The 18,310-nt window shown below is 41.4% G+C and overlaps 1 pseudogene across 1 annotated transcript in view; it reads left to right on the top strand.

Annotated features, from left to right (window-relative positions):
- The window catches only part of LOC308306884 (crystallin J1B-like), a 28,649-nt pseudogene that overhangs the window by 8,276 nt on the left and 2,063 nt on the right, over positions 1-18,310 (top strand). Inside the window, exons 4-8 of the transcript in view lie at positions 953-1,051; positions 2,357-2,452; positions 3,394-3,550; positions 13,372-13,489; positions 15,279-15,356. The product of the transcript in view is annotated as a crystallin J1B-like (transcript). The remainder of the gene's footprint in view (positions 1-952; positions 1,052-2,356; positions 2,453-3,393; positions 3,551-13,371; positions 13,490-15,278; positions 15,357-18,310) is intronic.

Here is an 18,310-nt window from a genome sequence, read left to right as displayed (position 1 = left end):
ACATACGAGACAAATATCTGACTATCTCATCCAACTAAATAAATTAAATCAGAAAAGGAGAGATATTTATTAGACAATGATTTTGCAACACACTACATGAGTAGTCAAAACATTGAGGAAACGCACAGAAAACAGACACATTTACTATCTATAAGGCCACACCTCATTGAACAACAATATTGTCATGATGAACAAACAAAATAGCAAAAATCAGTTTATGGACAGATCTATGTTAGCATGTCTCAGAACGGTCCTGATTGTGAAAGGTCAGATTTGTGATGTCACAAGGCCTGAGAAGGAGGCAGGAGGAGCTGGGAGAGGGTTGGGGAGGGGTGGGCAGGCCTGAGAAGGAGGCAGGAGGAGCTGGGAGAGGGTTGGGGAGGGGTGGGCAGGCCTGCTGAGCAGGAGGTGGGGAGGAGTGTGGGGCCAAAACCGGCTCAATAGCGCAGTCCTCCCACTCAGGACAAGGTGGTACTGCAGCTGAAAATGCTCTGAAAGCCAGGCAGAAATGACAGGGGCTCTGTATTCAGGAGTGGTAATTTAGCCTCAAAACTTTTCAAAAACGTTTTTGGGACACAAACAGTGTTATATAAATTATTTTTAAATGCATGGTGTAGGACCTTTAAGGAGTAGTTCAACCCCATAATTACTTTTTTCCTATTGATTACTCACGCTATGGAGACTTGAGTTCAATAATATTTTTTGGTTTTTTGTTGCATTCCTAAGACAAAAATGTGATTACAATCAATGTACCCCCTTTGATTCCGGATGGGGACCCAAATGCATTTGGTACCCATCCGGAATCAATGGGGCTAAATGTATTTAATCAAATTTTTGTTTTAGGAAAGCGACAAATACAAAATCTGAACTCTAGTCTCCTCCATGGTGTGAGTATTCAATAGAAAAAAAGTCATTTTGGGAGTGAACTACTCCTTTAACTGTCTGTCAACAGGTGTCAGTGTGGATGATTTGACCGAACGCACCTACAAGTTCTTTGGATCGGGAACAGTGTACGATCTGCCTCTCAACAACCCATACCGACAGAAAGGAGGTACCGTGTCAGTCTTCCATATCACTTTATGAAGGCGTATCTCGTCATAAATAACAAGTGGACTTTGTAATAATATCAAAGAGTTAATAGTTACCCAGGCCTTTGCTGAGGACATTGAAATGAAAGCGCTTTCCGATAACACTCATGTGTCCCATAACTACTCGCTGGGGAATCACCTTTCCATGAAAAATATTCCATGCACTCACGCTTCCCTCTTTTGGGGAAATTCTGTATTTTTTTCCAGTCCAGTTGGTTATTATAATATAGAGTTCCTGCTAATTTCACAGAGAACCATATGTTCCAGCTAAACGGTCAGTGCTAGAAATGACTTTATTCCTCTATAAGCATTACAAAGCAAACAGTCCTTACAGTCTAATGCCAAGCTGCAGCCAAACCTGTCACAACTGACAGCAAGATCACAGGAGCGGTATGGCTATAGGATTACTGTCAGGGGCGTCACACCAAATTCTGGGCCCTGGGTACAAAGACTCACTGCGGGCCCCCCATGAATGTTAACTATTGAAAAATAGCAGATATACAAGCTCACAGCGCGGCACCGAGTGCCGCGCTGCGAGCTTGTAGATCTGCTATTTTTGATAAAAATTGTGAAAATGTGTGCAAGAAACCTATGTTTCCATGTCAGTGGCTCTCAAGATGATATGCATTTGGCCACGGACCTCCATCTCAAAATATTTAGTTCCAGGGACCCCCCCCCCCCCCCCCCAGAAGCAAAATTTGAGTTACAAAGTTAAAAAATACATATATTCAAAGATTTGCACACATTTTCATGACTTTTCAAAAAAATAGCAGATCTACAAGCTCGCAGCGCGGCACTCGGTGCCGCGCTGTGAGCTTGTATATCTGCTATTTTTCAATAGCTAAAGTTACTAGGGCCCCTCCACCTTGGGCCCTGGTAACTCAGTCCCACTTTCCTACCCCTTGTGACGCCCCTGATTACTGTATCATATGATTTACATGGAAAAATCTTTTGCACATATCCTGGCGTGCCTTGTCCCATTTTGTCACATGTGTATCTATACCAGAGACTCCTTTTTCTCAGCCTGAGAAGAAACCTGAGGACCTGAAAGTAGCTTGTCAGATGTCCTGGCAGGGTCTCAGACAAAGAACCACGTTAGGAGGAGAAGATTGTGTTATTTAATGTACTTAGTCTCTGACTTCAAGGTCAACACAGAATTGGGGTCCCGGTTTGAAACCATCTGAGATGGAATAATCTTTACATTCCCCCTCCTGACATATCCATTATAAGCCTGTACAACTCTCTCCTTTCAACTGAACACCTTGCAGTGGGTCCCAAACCTGTGCTCCCCATTGACGGCCCGTGGCTGAACGGGAGCCTGAAGGCGTTCTTTAGAAACGTGGACAGCGGCAAAGCAGAAACCGGTAGGGGACACACACATCCGTACACAAACAAGCACACGCCGGCATGCACAAGCTGCAGGCACGCACAAGCACACACGCACACACTACAGAAAACTATCTTGAGTTGATGTTGCATGGGTAGTTTGGTTTAGTCTTCTAGCTTAGTTTAGTTCAGTTTAACTTCAAATAATAATAACCACACAAATTCCCGGCACAAAACATTTTCAGATGGGGGTCCGCGGCCAAATACATATCATATTTGGGGGTCCCAATTGGCACAAAAAAAAGTTTGAGAACATTTAGAAGGCATGTGCAGGGTTGGTTAAAGGTATATTCAGTGATTGTAATTCATTCAAATAAAAATATAATTGGTAAATTTTCCATTCATTCTCCTCACTAGAATGTGTGCTGACCATAAGGACTTCCACCATGGCCCGTGTTACGAGCATAGCTAGATTCAGTTTTCAGAGGTGGCCAGCCAGTCCTCGACCAATCAGGCTAGAGTATGGCCGTAGTTATGTTATGATGTTTAGTTATGATGGTCAAAATAAAAGTTTTGAGAACCACAGTCGCTCTGAATTAAGAACATCTGCTAAATTCTAGATTGTAAACTACTGAACTCATAAAATGCCATAGTCTGGTAGTAAATCAGTATCATACATATCCTGAAGCTGGAGACGTAGGCCTACCGATATTCAGTGATTGGGTCTAATGATCAAAACGAGAACATTATAATGGTGTAGAAAATGTATAAAAAACTAAACATTTCCACGCTGTGACAAGATGACCCCCGGCCATTTTCATTATCACTGAATACACCTTTAATCGGCAGACAGAGAATAAAACTATAAAGTCCATGACCTATTTCCATTGGGGTCCTCATACAAATAACAAGAAAGGTGACATGATGACAAGATAAAATGAGCTAAGTACATAAACCCATGTTGATGTGTGCATGTGAGGCTGTGAGGTGGACTGTCAGATGGACGGCATCACTAAGCTGGCCCCCGTGGTGGCCATGTTCGCCGGGCGAGCGGACATGCTGGACAAAGTGGAGGCTGCTGTGAGGGTCACCCAGAACAATGACATGTGTGTGGCAGTGACACTGGCTGCAGCGAGGTCAGTATCTAATCCATCAGGGGGGGAAAAGGTACTCCACTGTTTTACCTACTGCAGCAGGGACGTGCTGGGCCCCTGATTCAGCCCGGGAAAAAGAGTTGGAGTGGAGAGGCCCTCATTGCGTGCTATAGAGAGAGATCTCTCTCCATAGCGCTGCTGCTACTCAATGATTTGCCATTTCAGATCATGACAAGTGACAAGCCAGTGGGCCAATTACTGTACATGAGTTGTATTCCGTCGTTGTCGGGTGGAAACCTTGTATGTCCAAAACCGTTTGTTTTGTATTTATCATTTTAAAAATGATTTAAACTAGTGAAAACAGCCGATCTACAAGCACACAACGCCTGTTTTCACTACTTTTGTGCGACGGCCTTGTATGATGAAGCAGGGCTTTGCTTTATGAAAAAATTTACAAATTTGAAACCCTTCCGGTTGAGCATGAGAGGGTAGGAGGCACGAGTTGGTGGCTCTCTCTCAAACTTTTATGTTCATCTAATTTCTAGCAGACTATATCCAGCTTTTATGTCGCAAAAGGCTTATTTTAAGATTAGCCCAGACAGACCTGCAACTACCAGGTCGGTCAAAAAAGACAAAATAGCGAAAAAGAACAACAACCCACAGCCACGACCTGAATCAGAGGCAGCAGTGGGGGAGGGGAACCGAACAATGGCTGGAGCCACCGCCGCACCAGGCCAAACAAAGCCGCCGACTGCTGAAGAAGCAAGCCCAGGTTTACAACCTAAAGACCTGGACAACTTGAGAACGGCGATTCAAAAGGACCTGTCCATGACAGTGGACATAGCCCTAGCTACTGCCCTCGCCCCGATTAATGCTACTCTGGCAGCTATTCAGACAAATATCGGCGCACAGAGTGAGCGCATTTCTGAGATGGAGGGAGCTCTCTCAAGCCAAAGTGACAGGGTTGTTAACTTAGAATCGAGTTACAGTCGGCTGAAAACTCAATATGAGCAAACGCTGACTAAGCTGGATACATTGGAAAATCAGTCTAAGCGATCCAATTTAAAAGTAATTGGAATTTCAGAAACAATGGGCAAGACAGACCAGCTAAAGTTCATGACTACTGTATTCAACGAGATCTTTGGAGAACAGTTCTTCTCGCCACCATTAGCACTGGACCGTGCACATCGCCTTGGGAGACTGAATGAGGACGACGCAACGAGGAGAGCACCCCGACCATTCATAGTTCGGTTCCACTACTTTCAACACAAAGAGCTGGTGATGTCCAAAAGGAACCAGGACCTGACCTTCCGCGGCCAGAAGCTAAGATTCTTCAATGATATCAGCGCCGACCTGTCCAGGAAACGCTCAGCTTTCAACGCCATCATGACCAGCTTCTACAAAAAAGGAGCGTCGGTGAGGCTACAACACCCGTGTCGACTAAGGATAAAGAAAGATGAGCAGGTTTACTTCTTCAACACTGCTGACGAGGCGCAAGCCTTTTATGATTTACAGTGGGGACAGAGCGAGGGACAGACTGAGGGTGAGTGAACCAAAGCATACACAGACACTGCGCAGGAGGCGAGAGAAGAACACGTTATGACTCTACACGAATCACGTTATTATAGGACACAAATCATGCACCCTGGAGACTATCCACGCCTAAGCTGGTTACTATTATTACTAAAGACACACTTCTCCTACTAACAATGTATTGCAAAGTGTAGAACGTCATGTACTGTGCAAGCCTGGTTACTATTCGCCTCCTGCGCCCGTGCGCCGCGCTGCGCACACGTGCACGCGCTGCGTAATCACGCAAGCGCCTCCCGTGCCAACGGAGTGAAGAATGCACACACACACACACACACACACACACACACGGACGCGCGGGCACACACAACAATCTCCATTGAGATAAAGCGGATACAATGAAAAAGGATGAAGCTTTGTATGATGTACTGTATTAATACTATCTGCTTTCTTGCGATGATGATGTTGCCTCACGTTTGATACTTGCTATTGCTCACATACCTATATATAGACACGCATATACGTGGGCATACATATGCGCGCGCGCGCGCGCGCGCGCACACACACACACACACACACACACACACACACACACACACACACACACACACACACACACACACACACACAGGGTCACACACCGAAGCTGAATGATACTGGTTAAAGGTGCTGAGTTTTTTTTTTTCTCTCATTAGTGGCAAAAGGCCACTTATTGTTTTTTTTTTTTTTTTACTTTTCTTTTCTTTTTCTCACTTTTTTGCATTAAAATGAATAAATGTTAAACCCTAAGTTGAACTCTTACTTTTTTGCATTAAAATAAATAAATGTTAAACCCTATGTTGAACTGTGATAAAGACATTATCTATAAAGTTGTTTTGATAAAGATCTCAGCACCGTATGCTATGAAGAAGATTGAAAAGATTGAAAAGCAAAGCTTAAGTTATGTACAGTATATAGACACCCTGAGTGTTGAAAAAAAAAAATATATATAAAAAAAAAAAAAAAAAAAAAAAAAATTTAAAACTTAAAAATCAATAATTACAAATGTAAAAAGATAATTCAAAATGCATTGACGCTTACTGGAGTGACTTTTTCGTCCTTTTCTTTTTTTTTCCCTTCTCTTTTTCTCTCCTTCCTTTTCTTTTAATTTTGGATTTTTTCTTTTGAGCTAGAAATTGTTATTACACTATATTTAAAGAGAGAGCCACCGTCTTAGAAAGAGGTAGGCTAATGCACCGGTGGTACAACAAAGGCAACCTGCAGTTCCCACTTTTTATTTTTCAAGGGAACTTAGGCTTTCAGTTTTTAGTTTTTTGTCGTGTTTTTGTTTTGTGTTTTTTGTTATGTGGTAGTCACATCATGGGTCCAGTATTGTTTATGGGTCAGAGACAGAGTCAAGGCTACTCGATCTCTAATCGAATAACCAGAAATGTTTTCCAGTTTCTCCTTGTTTCTTTAAGTAACCTACTTTGCTATTTTCATCTCTTACTGAATCCTAATTAATGTCTGACATGAGAAACAATATGAACAATCCTGACTGTTCTGTTAGGATGTTTAGTTGGAATGTAAAGGGTTTGAACAGTCCAGTGAAACGGTGTAGAGTGTTTAACCATATTAAAACCTTAAAAGCTGACATTATATTTTTACAGGAAACCCATTTAAAAAATGAAGATCATAAGCGGTTAAAAAATAATTGGATTAGTCAAATTTATCACTCCAAATTTAATGCAAGAGCCAGAGGAGTGGCAATACTGATAAATAGTAAAATTCAATTTACAGTCTCAACTATCAAATCAGATATAAATGGAAGATACTTAATAATTTCAGGAATACTTTTTCAAACCCCAGTCCTACTAGTGAATGTCTATGCCCCTAATTGGGATGACATAGAATTTATGAACAGACTTCTATCTGGCCTTCCAGACTTAAATACTCACAAGTTAATTTTTGGAGGAGACTTGAACCTAACTATTAACCCTTTATTGGACCGTTCGAACCCTAAAAACCTCTCTGTATTGAAGATGTCCAAATCATTATCAACGTTCATGGAAGATAGTGGATGTGTTGACCCGTGGAGGGCACTAAACCCCCTGGCTAAAAGTTTCTCCTTTTTTTCAAATGTTCATCGAGTTTTCTCCCGCATCGATTATTTTTTTATAGATACGTATTTCCTAAATCATGTTGTATCTGTGAAGTACTTGCCGATTATAATCTCTGATCATGCACCACTTCAACTGGACATCTCATTTCCTTTAAATATTAAAATACGCCCCCCCTGGCGACTGGATGCCTTGCTGCTTAGAAACGACGACTTCTGTAAAAAAATAGATAGATCTATTGATAACTTCATGGTTGAAAATAAATCAGACTCCGTACCAGAATCACTGCTCTGGGAAACATTAAAGGCTGTTCTACGTGGTGAGATAATATCTTTCTCATCCCGTGAAAATAAAAATAAAAACAAACGTATTACAGAACTCACAAAGGCAATATCCACCGTTGATAAACAATGTGTGATGAACCCATCACCACAACTCATTCAAAAAAGAACCAGTCTTCAGTCGGAGTATAATATTCTCTCGACCACTAATGCTGAAAGAATGCTATTACAATCTCACGGCCAAACATATGAATATGGAGACAAAGCCAGCAGGTTACTTGCACATCAGATCAAACGTCAAGCAGCCTCACGTTTAATTCACCAAATCAAAGGTAATGCAAATCAAATTACCTCCGACCCTCAAGAAATAAATGAGGTGTTTAAGACCTACTATTCAACGTTATACACTTCTCAATCAGTTAATCAAACGAAGATGAAATCTTTTTTGGATACTCTTAATTTTCCTACCATTAATGTGGAGGGAAAAAATAACTTGGATAAACCCATAGAACTGCAAGAGATCATCATAGCTATTAAATCGTTGTCTTGCGGCAAGGCTCCAGGCCCAGATGGGTTCACAACTGACTTTTATAAAAAGTTTATTGATAAATTGTCTCCCATTCTGTTAGACGTTTTTAATGAATCATTTGAAAACAAAGCTTTACCACTAACACTTACACAAGCCACAATAACTCTTCTTTTAAAAAAAGACAAAGACCCTACTGAGTGTGCCTCATATCGACCTATTTCATTGTTAAACCAAGAACAAAAGATTTTAGCAAAGATCCTAGCTTTACGAATGGAATCTGTCATAGCCCAGGTAATTTCAACAGACCAAACAGGATTCATTAAGGGACGCCATTTGTTCTTCAATATTAGAAAATTGTTAAACATTATCTACACGTCAAGCTCACTTCTCCCTCCAGAGGTTGTTATTTCTCTGGATGCGGAGAAGGCGTTCGACCGTGTGGAGTGGCCATACCTTTTTTCTGTTCTTCGAAGATTTGGTTTTGGAGAAACTTTTGTGTCTTGGATCCAGCTGTTGTACTCAAATCCACTTGCAAGTGTAAACACAAACTCATTGCACTCTTCCTTCTTTCGTTTAGCTAGAGGGACACGTCAAGGCTGTCCGCTATCTGGGTTACTTTTCGCTATCGCGATTCAACCATTATCCATGGCTCTAAAAGAATCTCAAACCATCCAAGGAATTACTCGATTTGGTAAAGAATATAAGACCTCTTTGTACGCAGATGATCTCTTACTTTACATTAAAAATCCAATACAATCAATCCCTGCCGCTGAAAAGATATTAAAAGAATTTGGCTCATTCTCCGGTTATAAAGTAAATCTCAAAAAGAGTATATGTTTCCCTATCAACACCGTGGATCAACAAATTCAACAGAAAGACACCACTTTCCAACTATCATATTCCGGCTTCACATACTTGGGAATCAATATTACACCAAAACTCTCCCTTCTCTATGATGCAAACTTTGGACCCCTGATAACAAATATAAAAGCAGACTTTCAACGTTGGAGCAACTTACCTCTATCCTTAGCGGGAAGAGTGCAATGTGTAAAAATGACTACGTTTCCAAAGTTTCTATACTTGGTTCAATGCCTTCCAATTTTCCTACCTAAATCATTTTTTAAAACCATAGACCAACTTGTAATTAGCTTTATTTGGAATAACAAAACTCCCAGAATTAGTAAAACCATCTTACAGAGCAAAAAGGTTGAAGGTGGTCTAGCCTTACCAAATTTTTTGAATTACTACTGGGGAGCTAATATTCAGAAGATAAACTATTGGCTACACGCACCTGACACAGATTGGTGCTCCTTGGAGCTTCAATCGTGTCACTTATCCTCCCTACCAGCTCTAGTATACTCCTCTCTTCCTTTATCCCCCTCCCGATACTCACTGAACCCAGTAGTATTATCAACATTAAAGATTTGGATCCAATTCCGACGGCACTTCAAATTCATCTCACCATCTATATACTCGCCCATAAAAATGAATCACTTATTTACTCCTTCTATCATAGACCTATCATTTGATAGATGGTACGAGCTAGGAATTAGGTGTTTTAAGGATTTATATAAAGATAATATATTCCATAGTTTTTCTTCCCTTTGTGCTGAATTTAACCTCTCCACTGATAATCTTTTTAGATTTTTCCAAATTCGCAATTTTGTTAAACACGTTTTTGGTGCATTTCCACACCTGCCTAATAACCAGAAGTGGGAAAAACTGCTCTTATTATCACCAACAGAGAATGGATTTATTTCAAATAGTTACACATTCATATCATCCCTTACTGGTACTAACACACAACGAACAAAAAATAAATGGGAAAGAGAACTGAACACAGATTTGTCAGATGAGTGGTGGGCAGACGCTTTACACAGAGTCAACTCAACCACTTCATGCGCCCGCCTCAGTTTGATCCAACTTAAAGTTGCACATAGAGCCCACCTTAGTAAAGCCAGAGTAGCTGAAATGTACCCTGAGGCTGACTCAAAGTGTGACCGTTGCGCCCAGCCACAAGCACACCTGACACACATGTATTGGTCGTGTCCGCACTTGCAGCGGTTTTGGTCGTCGGTGTTCGGCACATTGTCTGAGATTTTTGAAGTCACGCTGCAACCATGTCCATTGCTGGCCATATTTGGCACACCACTAAACCCTCTGCAATTTACAAATCAAAAAATGGAAATTATCGCCTTTGCAATGCTATTAGCCAAAAGAAGAATTTTGTTAGCTTGGAAATCTCCAATACCACCCTCTCACTCAACCTGGCTCAATGATGTGATGTACTTTTTAAGTTTGGAGAAAATCAAGTTCTCTCTCAGAGGAACAATTAAGAGCTTCTACGAAACATGGAGTCCATTTATTGAATACTTTAATTCACTAGTATAGGAATACATACTTTGGAGGTACACACTGGATATGGATGGTGGCCGTGACGGACAATGTCTCTTTCACTGACAATTGACTGACCCATGATGTGACCCACTTTTTTGTTTTGTTTTGTTTTGTTTTGTCTTGTCCTGTTTTGCTCTTGATTTTAAGTTGTTATTGTATGTTATGTTGTTGCCATGTGTTGTCTTGCTGAGTGACGATTGCTCGTCACGTGCAATGTGTTAAAAAAAAAAAAAAAGGATTACATAACATTACAATGTAAAGTATATCCAATAAAAATTTTATAAAAAAAAAAAAAAATTTGAAACTTGGAGATACGAGGTCTCTGCCCGACAGTGACGATTTACTTTGTTTGCCGCCCAGCCCCCAAAATGGAACAAAGGCCGACATTTTATTTTAATCTTTTTCCAAATGGCCGGCCTGGACCGGCCGGGAATGAACCGGCCATTCGGGAGTTGTCCCGCTTTTCCCAATGGCCAGCACGTCCCTGGAAAAGGTACTCGACTGTTTTACCTACTGCAGAGTGGGAAACTTTGATGATGGAGAGGGACACTATATTTCCACACTCACTCCATATACTGTCAGGCAGCAATCTGTTATCTCCATATTTTTATGCTTTTTTCGTAAATTAACAACCTACATTGTCGTCATTCTATGTCACACAAAAGTTGTCATGAAGCCGATCGACAAGCTCAAACCTCGTCACGCATTTATTTATTTTTTGCTTTGGAATCATGAAAAGTAGCATTTTTATATATTTTCAGATTAATTTCGTTATACTTCATGAACTTAAAATACATTGAACATAAAAAAAAGACAATAACATTGTAATAGCCCACTAGTCAAGCTAATATATACTGAAGTAATTAAAGTGGGTCATGTTTGCATGTTTGGAATTGTAACAGCTGAAAGAAATTCTCTTAAATAGAAACCCAGGCTTTTATTTGTCTCAAGAGTAGAGTGGGCACCAGGCTTTTATTGGAAGGAGGCGTGTATAAGAGAGAAGGCCTATATTCCTATTTTTCAAAAAGATCAGAATGAATAAATCAATATTTTGTGTCAGTTTGAAGCCAGTAAAATGTACTGGGTTCATACTGTATTAAATGCACAGTGCACTTACAGGTGGACACTGGTCATTTTAACCTAACAGATAAGTTCAGCTGCAAATAACAGCTGACATTAACAACACATGAACAGTTCAAATTAAGCAGATGTGACTCAATAAGAACACATTCCAATGTCAAAGCAAAACTTCAATGCAGACAGACCTAACTCTATGAGACAGACAGACAGACAGACAGACAGACAGACAGACAGACAGACAGACAGACAGACAGACAGACAGACAGAAGGAGGAGAGGATGAGAGGAGGAGGGGGAAAATAGACAGACATTTCTTATTTCAATCACTCACTTTTGAGTAGATATGTTTTGTATCCTTCACACTGGGTTGTGTTTGTCACGCATTGAATCATGGTGGCTACATCATAGCTAAACTAGCATGTTATGTGTTGTTGTTATGTTGTTGTTATGGAAGTAGTTTGGAGACAGGAGCAGGTCACGCTGCTCACACGGTACCATAGTAAACATCGCCCTCTAGAGGCTTATATTGGAACGACGGCTTGTAAGTGTTTTTGGTGCCCCTGAAATTAAAGAAGGTCCGTTTTTTTATTGAATACAGGATATTATTAGAGAATTTACGGTATATCATTCCAATATAGAGCATCACAGTTGAAGCCCCACCCCGTCTTCACTCTGGTGTCGGAAGCGTTTTCCCCATTCATTTCTTCCATAGACATTTCATAAAGTATTTATTTAAAGCTGTACTGTGGAAGCTGCTCAACTAGTGGTCAGTAGCGGTATTGCTTTTTTCGGCCGGAGTCGCCGCGGACCACCGCGGCCGCCGCGATCACCTCCGCCTCGCCGATACGCATCCGTAGAGCCGTCTCCCGTCATTTTTAGACCAGAATTGAGGGAGTAGCCTGCAAGATTCCTTCACCAATGTAAACACAATTGCTGAGGGAAGCTACTTCCTTTAGAGACAGCAAGACGCTGTGATTGGCCGGTAGTGTATCATGTGGGAGATGACATCATTTTGCCGGGAAATTCTCCCCCCTCACAACTCATAGAAAACATATAAAGAGAAGGCTTCAGAAGCTGAAAATAACAGAGTGGGTGTTCTAAAACTTTAGCGATTTAACAGTTAGGACAATTTTAAGATTTGTTTTATAAAAAAAGTTACATGGTATAACTTTAAACGTTTTTAAGCCTCGGATAAAGCCACCTCGGCTGGTGAGGAATCATGACAATATTCATTTTTTTTTAATGCAACGATTAATTAGAAAGCTGAAAAAAGGGCAGGGTACAAGATTGTGTACATCATTACACTCCCAGAATGCATTGCGAATGACACTCGTTTCCTGAAATATATCCCTTAAATCACGCTCAGTTTAGTTATCCAGGCCAGCATATGGCCTGACATGTAGTGATTTCATCTCTATGGACGCTCTTATCGTCATCTTCGTATACATTGAATTGCTACGACTTTGTGGCTGATAATGAAAAACCCTATGTTAAAAATGAATGGGCTGTTTGCTTCCGACACCTCACTGCGATGCGACTTACTGCAAAGTAGAAATACAACATTTACATGAGTAAAAAAAGTAGCCTACAAAAGTATAATTGTCATCAAAATGTACTTAAAGTACCAAAAGTAGAACGTAGCCTACTCATTATGCAGAATGTCCTATTTCACTTTCACTCAAATGTATAAAAATCTTTTGAAAATTGCAGATAACTTGGCTATTTGTCATATCTGCCCCTGTGCAATTCTTGATTACGAACCCTACGAACCAAACGGAAATTATGTTTCTGCTCTCAAATAATAGTGTGTGTGTGTGTGTGTGTGTGTGTGTGTGTGTGTGTGTGTGTGTGTGTGTGTGTGTGTGTGTGTGCGTGCGTGCGTGCGCGCGTGTGTGTGTGCGCATGTGCGTGCGTGCGCTCGTGGCGGTATGCGTGTGTGCGATCTCAGATTTATAGAGCATTTCATTTTGAATGGTCGGGACCCTGATGCTCTGGCTGCAGTGCTGGCCCAGATGAATGACCCAAACAGGCACAACCCCTGCAGGTGCTGGACAAGGCTGTCGTTGGTAATAGTTAACACCACACACACACACACACACGCACACGCACACGCGCACGCGCACGCACACACACACACACACACACACACACACACACACACACACACACACACACACACACACACACACACACACACACACACCTTGCCTTTGCCTTCACTTACTTTCAACCATAGACTGTATAAAAGATATGGACAAAGCGACGCCATTGGTTTCTATGCAGTGCAAATGACACAATATGGGTCCTTGGCATGGGTGTTGCCATCATAGATTGAAATGCAACCAGAGGAGGCTATTGGCTGCCAACGGTCACGTGCAACCGTAGGGATACATGGGAGAATGTGGTCGGAGCCTCCCGAAATACAGCACACGAAGAAGAACACAGCTGGCTGGTATCAGTTTAGTTGGCCACGCCCCCCGCAACTTTATCATCAATTTTAACATAAATGGGACCTTATTTTCACAAAACGCATATCATCGTGATTGAAAGGCAATTTTTAACTAGCGATAGGAACCATAAAGTATTCATGAAAATGTTAATTAAGGTTAGAACACGAAAGGGGAAAATTAATGGGATCCAATGGAGAACAATTCTTTTTGCAACCGGCCAGGGGGAAAACAGCGCAAATAGCGGCCAATCATAGGACGTTTTAGTTCCGTATTGGGCTCATTTTAAATCGGCGGAACTATGCCCCTGCTTTCAACATACTGTCGCTGTCGGGCACAAAACTACCATATTTCATGTTTTTTTCCGTAAATTAATGACTTGTTGTACAAGAGTGATGTGCAAAAGAAGTGAAAATAGACGATCTATAAGCTCATAATGGGTTGTTGCATGACGAACTCAAAGCTATTTTCACTGCTTTTGAGTGTGTTTTTTTTTTATATTTCACAAATTATTTAAAAGTATTAAGAGCGCATGAATTAATAACAGCTACAACAAAAGCATTTAAACTCTTTGGTTTCATTTGGTTACCAACTCTCCATCATTAGCTGCATGGGGACCTCCTGGAACCCCCTCAAGGACCACTGGTGGTCCCCGGACCACTGGTTGAGAACCACTGTTTTAATGCATTTGCAGAAACTTTGAAAGTAACGGTTTTGGACATGCTAGGGTTTCAAGCCGACAGCGATGTGGCATTCTATTTCTGTAGAGTATCTGTGACATCCTGCTGTTTCCACACTGGTACTTGTAGTCTGAAACAACACTGGTCATTTCTCTAGGCAGTGCATTTTAACTATCAAATACCTGGAACGCGCCCGAGTCGCGTTAGATTTTAACCACTTTAACCATTATTTTATGCTTTAACTTTTAGAAAAACAGCAGATATACAAGCTCACAGCGCGGCACCGAGTGCCGCGCTGCGAGCTTGTAGATCTGCTATTTTTGAAAAATCGTGAAAATGAGTGCAAGTCTTTGAATATCTTTGACCCCGATCTTTGACCCGACTTCTAAATCCTTCCTCTAAATCTGTGGTTCTCAAAACCTTTCATGTCAAGGACCCCCAAAATTACAGGTATTTTTGCCACGGACCCCCATCTCAAAATATGTTGTTCCAGGGACCACCCAGAAGCAAATATTTGAGTTACAAATGTTCGCTTTTAAGTAGATATATTCAAAGACTTGCAAAAAAAAATCATGATTTTTCAAAAATAGCAGATCTACAAGCTCGCAGCGCGGCACTCGGTGCCGCGCTGTGAGCTTGTATATCTGCTATTTTTCAATAGTTAAAGCTGTCAATAATCCTCGGCCTAAATGGGTTAAATCATCCACATACCACATGTCTGTTTGCAGCCCAGATCCATCAGGTGAAGGAGAACCTGGCCAGGACTTCCCAACAGCTCATACCTGCGGTGTTCACAAACACATGAGGTGAGCGTGTGCACGCCAGCTGTGGTGTAAAAGTAACTAACACCTTTTACTCCACTCTGAGTGCTGTGCTTAAGTACAATTGCAACATACTTTTATTTTACTTCAGTATTCTTTTTATTTATTTTGTATCATTTATATGACTCTCTTACTATACTGCACAGACGCGTCGCTCCTCGAGGGCAGATGTGTCCAGAGTAGCTCTCGCAGTTTTTTCCTTCTTTTTCTTTTTTTCTTCCCCTTACGTGTTTCTTTCCTTCTGTGTGACCCTTCTTCACACGGGCCAGACCGGGCATTTGTCTGGGTGGTCTTTGTTTTTATTTACTGTACTGCTCTTGTCTTTGTTTTTTTTTTCGTTTTTTTCCCCCTCTTATCTATCTTTTCTTACGTCTCTGTAACTTTGTAAATAACTGTATACTGCTGTGCTTCTACTGGACAACTGAATTTCCCCCTTGGGATAATAAAGGTATCTATCTATCTATCTATCTTTTATATGTATGACAAAACATAGATTAAACACGGCCTATTTTATATTTTGCTCACAACACGTCATGGTGGTGAACTTGAGCTATTTTTGAAAAGGATTGTCACATTACAAAAATATGTTTTACTTTTACTTTGGTTCTTTAAGGGCACACCACACTTTTATTCTACCCACGAGGGCGGATTCTGCCGATGCATTTAAATGGGAATGGAGCGGTTTGCTGTCACTTGCGGGTTTTTTTCTGCCAAAAAACAAAGTGCGGTGTGACCGCGCCCTAAGTATACCATGCAAATAGTAGCCTATACCAGGGGTTTTCAAAGTGGGTGACGGGGCACCCTGGGGTGCCGCGACGGCATTCCAGGGGTGCCACGAGATATCTGGACACTTAAATATTTAGTATCTCAATTCTAAGCAAAATGGCTATTATCTCAACGTTTTCCTCGCAACATAATCATTAAAATATCGTCACTGTCGGGCAGAAACCTCGTATCTCCAAGTTTCAAAATGTGTAGGTCTTTTGGTAAAGCAAAGCCCTGCTTCATCATACAAGACTGTCGCACAAAACTAGCGAAAACAGCCGATCTACGAGCACACAACGCCTCGCACCGCGAGGCGTTGTGTGCTTGTAGATCGGCTGTTTTCACTAGTTTAGCACATTTTATAGATGAAAAATACCAAACCGTTTTGGACATACAAGGTTTCGACCCGACAACGACGATGATATGCTACAGATATAAGGTGCTGGGAGTGAAAAATATAGGGGTGCCTCGGTTTTTTTTTTTAAATGTATGGGGTGCCCTGAGACAAAAAGGTTTGGGAACCCCTTGCCTATACTCAAGTACATTTTTGAATACAGGACTTTTACTTTTAGCAAGAGTATTGTTACTCTTTACTCTTTACTTTAAAAATGCAGAGTACCTCTTCTACCACTGCTCGCCAGCCAAGTCAACAGACCCCAGCGGGGCTGGGGTCTGTTGACTTGGCACGGTGGCTCGCATTTCCCTTCCCGTCAGCATATCCGTTAGTCTCGCTCCAAGAAGGTGCTCTTTCTTACCTTTGATCTAAAAATTAATGATCTCTCTCCCCCTCCCCTCTTTTTCTTTTTCTCTGGCGCACCCTGCTGAGCAGAGTGGCTCGGGTTTTTTTACTGGGGGATAACAAAGGATTTGTGCTCTAACATGGGAAGAAGTAAATTTTATGATGGTGGCGCTATATGGGACAGATCCATGGTGATGAGATGAGTGTAGACGTACTGTGTACCGATTTGCGTGATTGCGACCGTAAGGTCGCAGTTTAGTATCAAAACCTCCACCGGCCGTCCGTCCGTCGGTCGGTCGGTCGGTCGGTCACACGTCACACGTCACACCTTTGCCCTGCTCATATCTGGGCTCGTTTGTGTATTGTATGACATCACGCCACATCATCGGCTGAGGACTGTGTGATGTCATCATATCTCCATATATGGAGACATAAGTTGCTCATGCCCAAATATGGGCTGGTGAGGTCAGACTTAGTGTGATGCGTAGGTTATCTCCATATATGGAGATTCAACTTCAATGAGTAACCATGGCAAATCACACCGTACACAATTGACCCTTATATAAGACCGGCATTATCTACCGACAGCTGCTATAAGCCAACCCTTGCGATAAGGTCTGAGTCGAAGAAATGCTTCTTTCCTGGTATAAGACCGGCATTGTCTGTCGTACATTTCGGTCAATTCCAGTGGGGATGCCATTGAAAAGTTAATCTAGTTGTATACAAAGTAATCAAAGAATGGGTTGACTGGTAGGCTGGTTGACTGCTTTATCTGTGGAGAGTGTATGTCACTGAGAGTCCTTTTATAGCGATTGAAATCATGATGAGGTCACGATGAGTCATCTATGCCCAAATATAGATCTCTAGGTCAGATGGCCCATGGAGTTTGTGATGTCAAACCTAGCAACCCAATATAAACAAACCTGATGTCAGACCTGAAGTATCCTTTTATACCCATATATGGAGATACAGAGATCTCCATATATGGGCATATTAGAAAGCCCATATATGGGCATATACGGATGACATCAGGGATATCCATATATGGGCATAAAAGGGACAAGGGCTTACAGTTAAGAGATCTCCATATATGGGCATATCAGAAAGCCCATATATGTTCATATACTGATGACATCAGGAATATCCATATATGGGCATAAAAGGGACAAGGACTTACAGTTAAGAGATCTCCGGGCATAAAGGGACAAGGACTGTTACAGTAGATATAGAGATGTCCATATATGGGCATAAATGAACAAGGACTGACAAACAGTGAGATCTCCATATAACCTATGGGAATATAAGGGACGAGGACAATGCGTAGCATTGTGAGCTTGTAGACCTATTTTCTAAATATTGTTGTACATTAAAAACTTGAAATGGGTCGTTCTGCATAGTACTTGGGATTTGTTGATGTAAATGTTCACATAGAGTG

This window comes from Nannobrachium achirus (assembly GCF_963921795.1).
Source record: "Nannobrachium achirus genome assembly, chromosome: 21".
In the NCBI taxonomy this organism is placed as follows: Eukaryota; Metazoa; Chordata; class Actinopteri; order Myctophiformes; family Myctophidae; genus Nannobrachium; species Nannobrachium achirus.
This window is presented reverse-complemented; position numbering and strand designations above follow the sequence as displayed.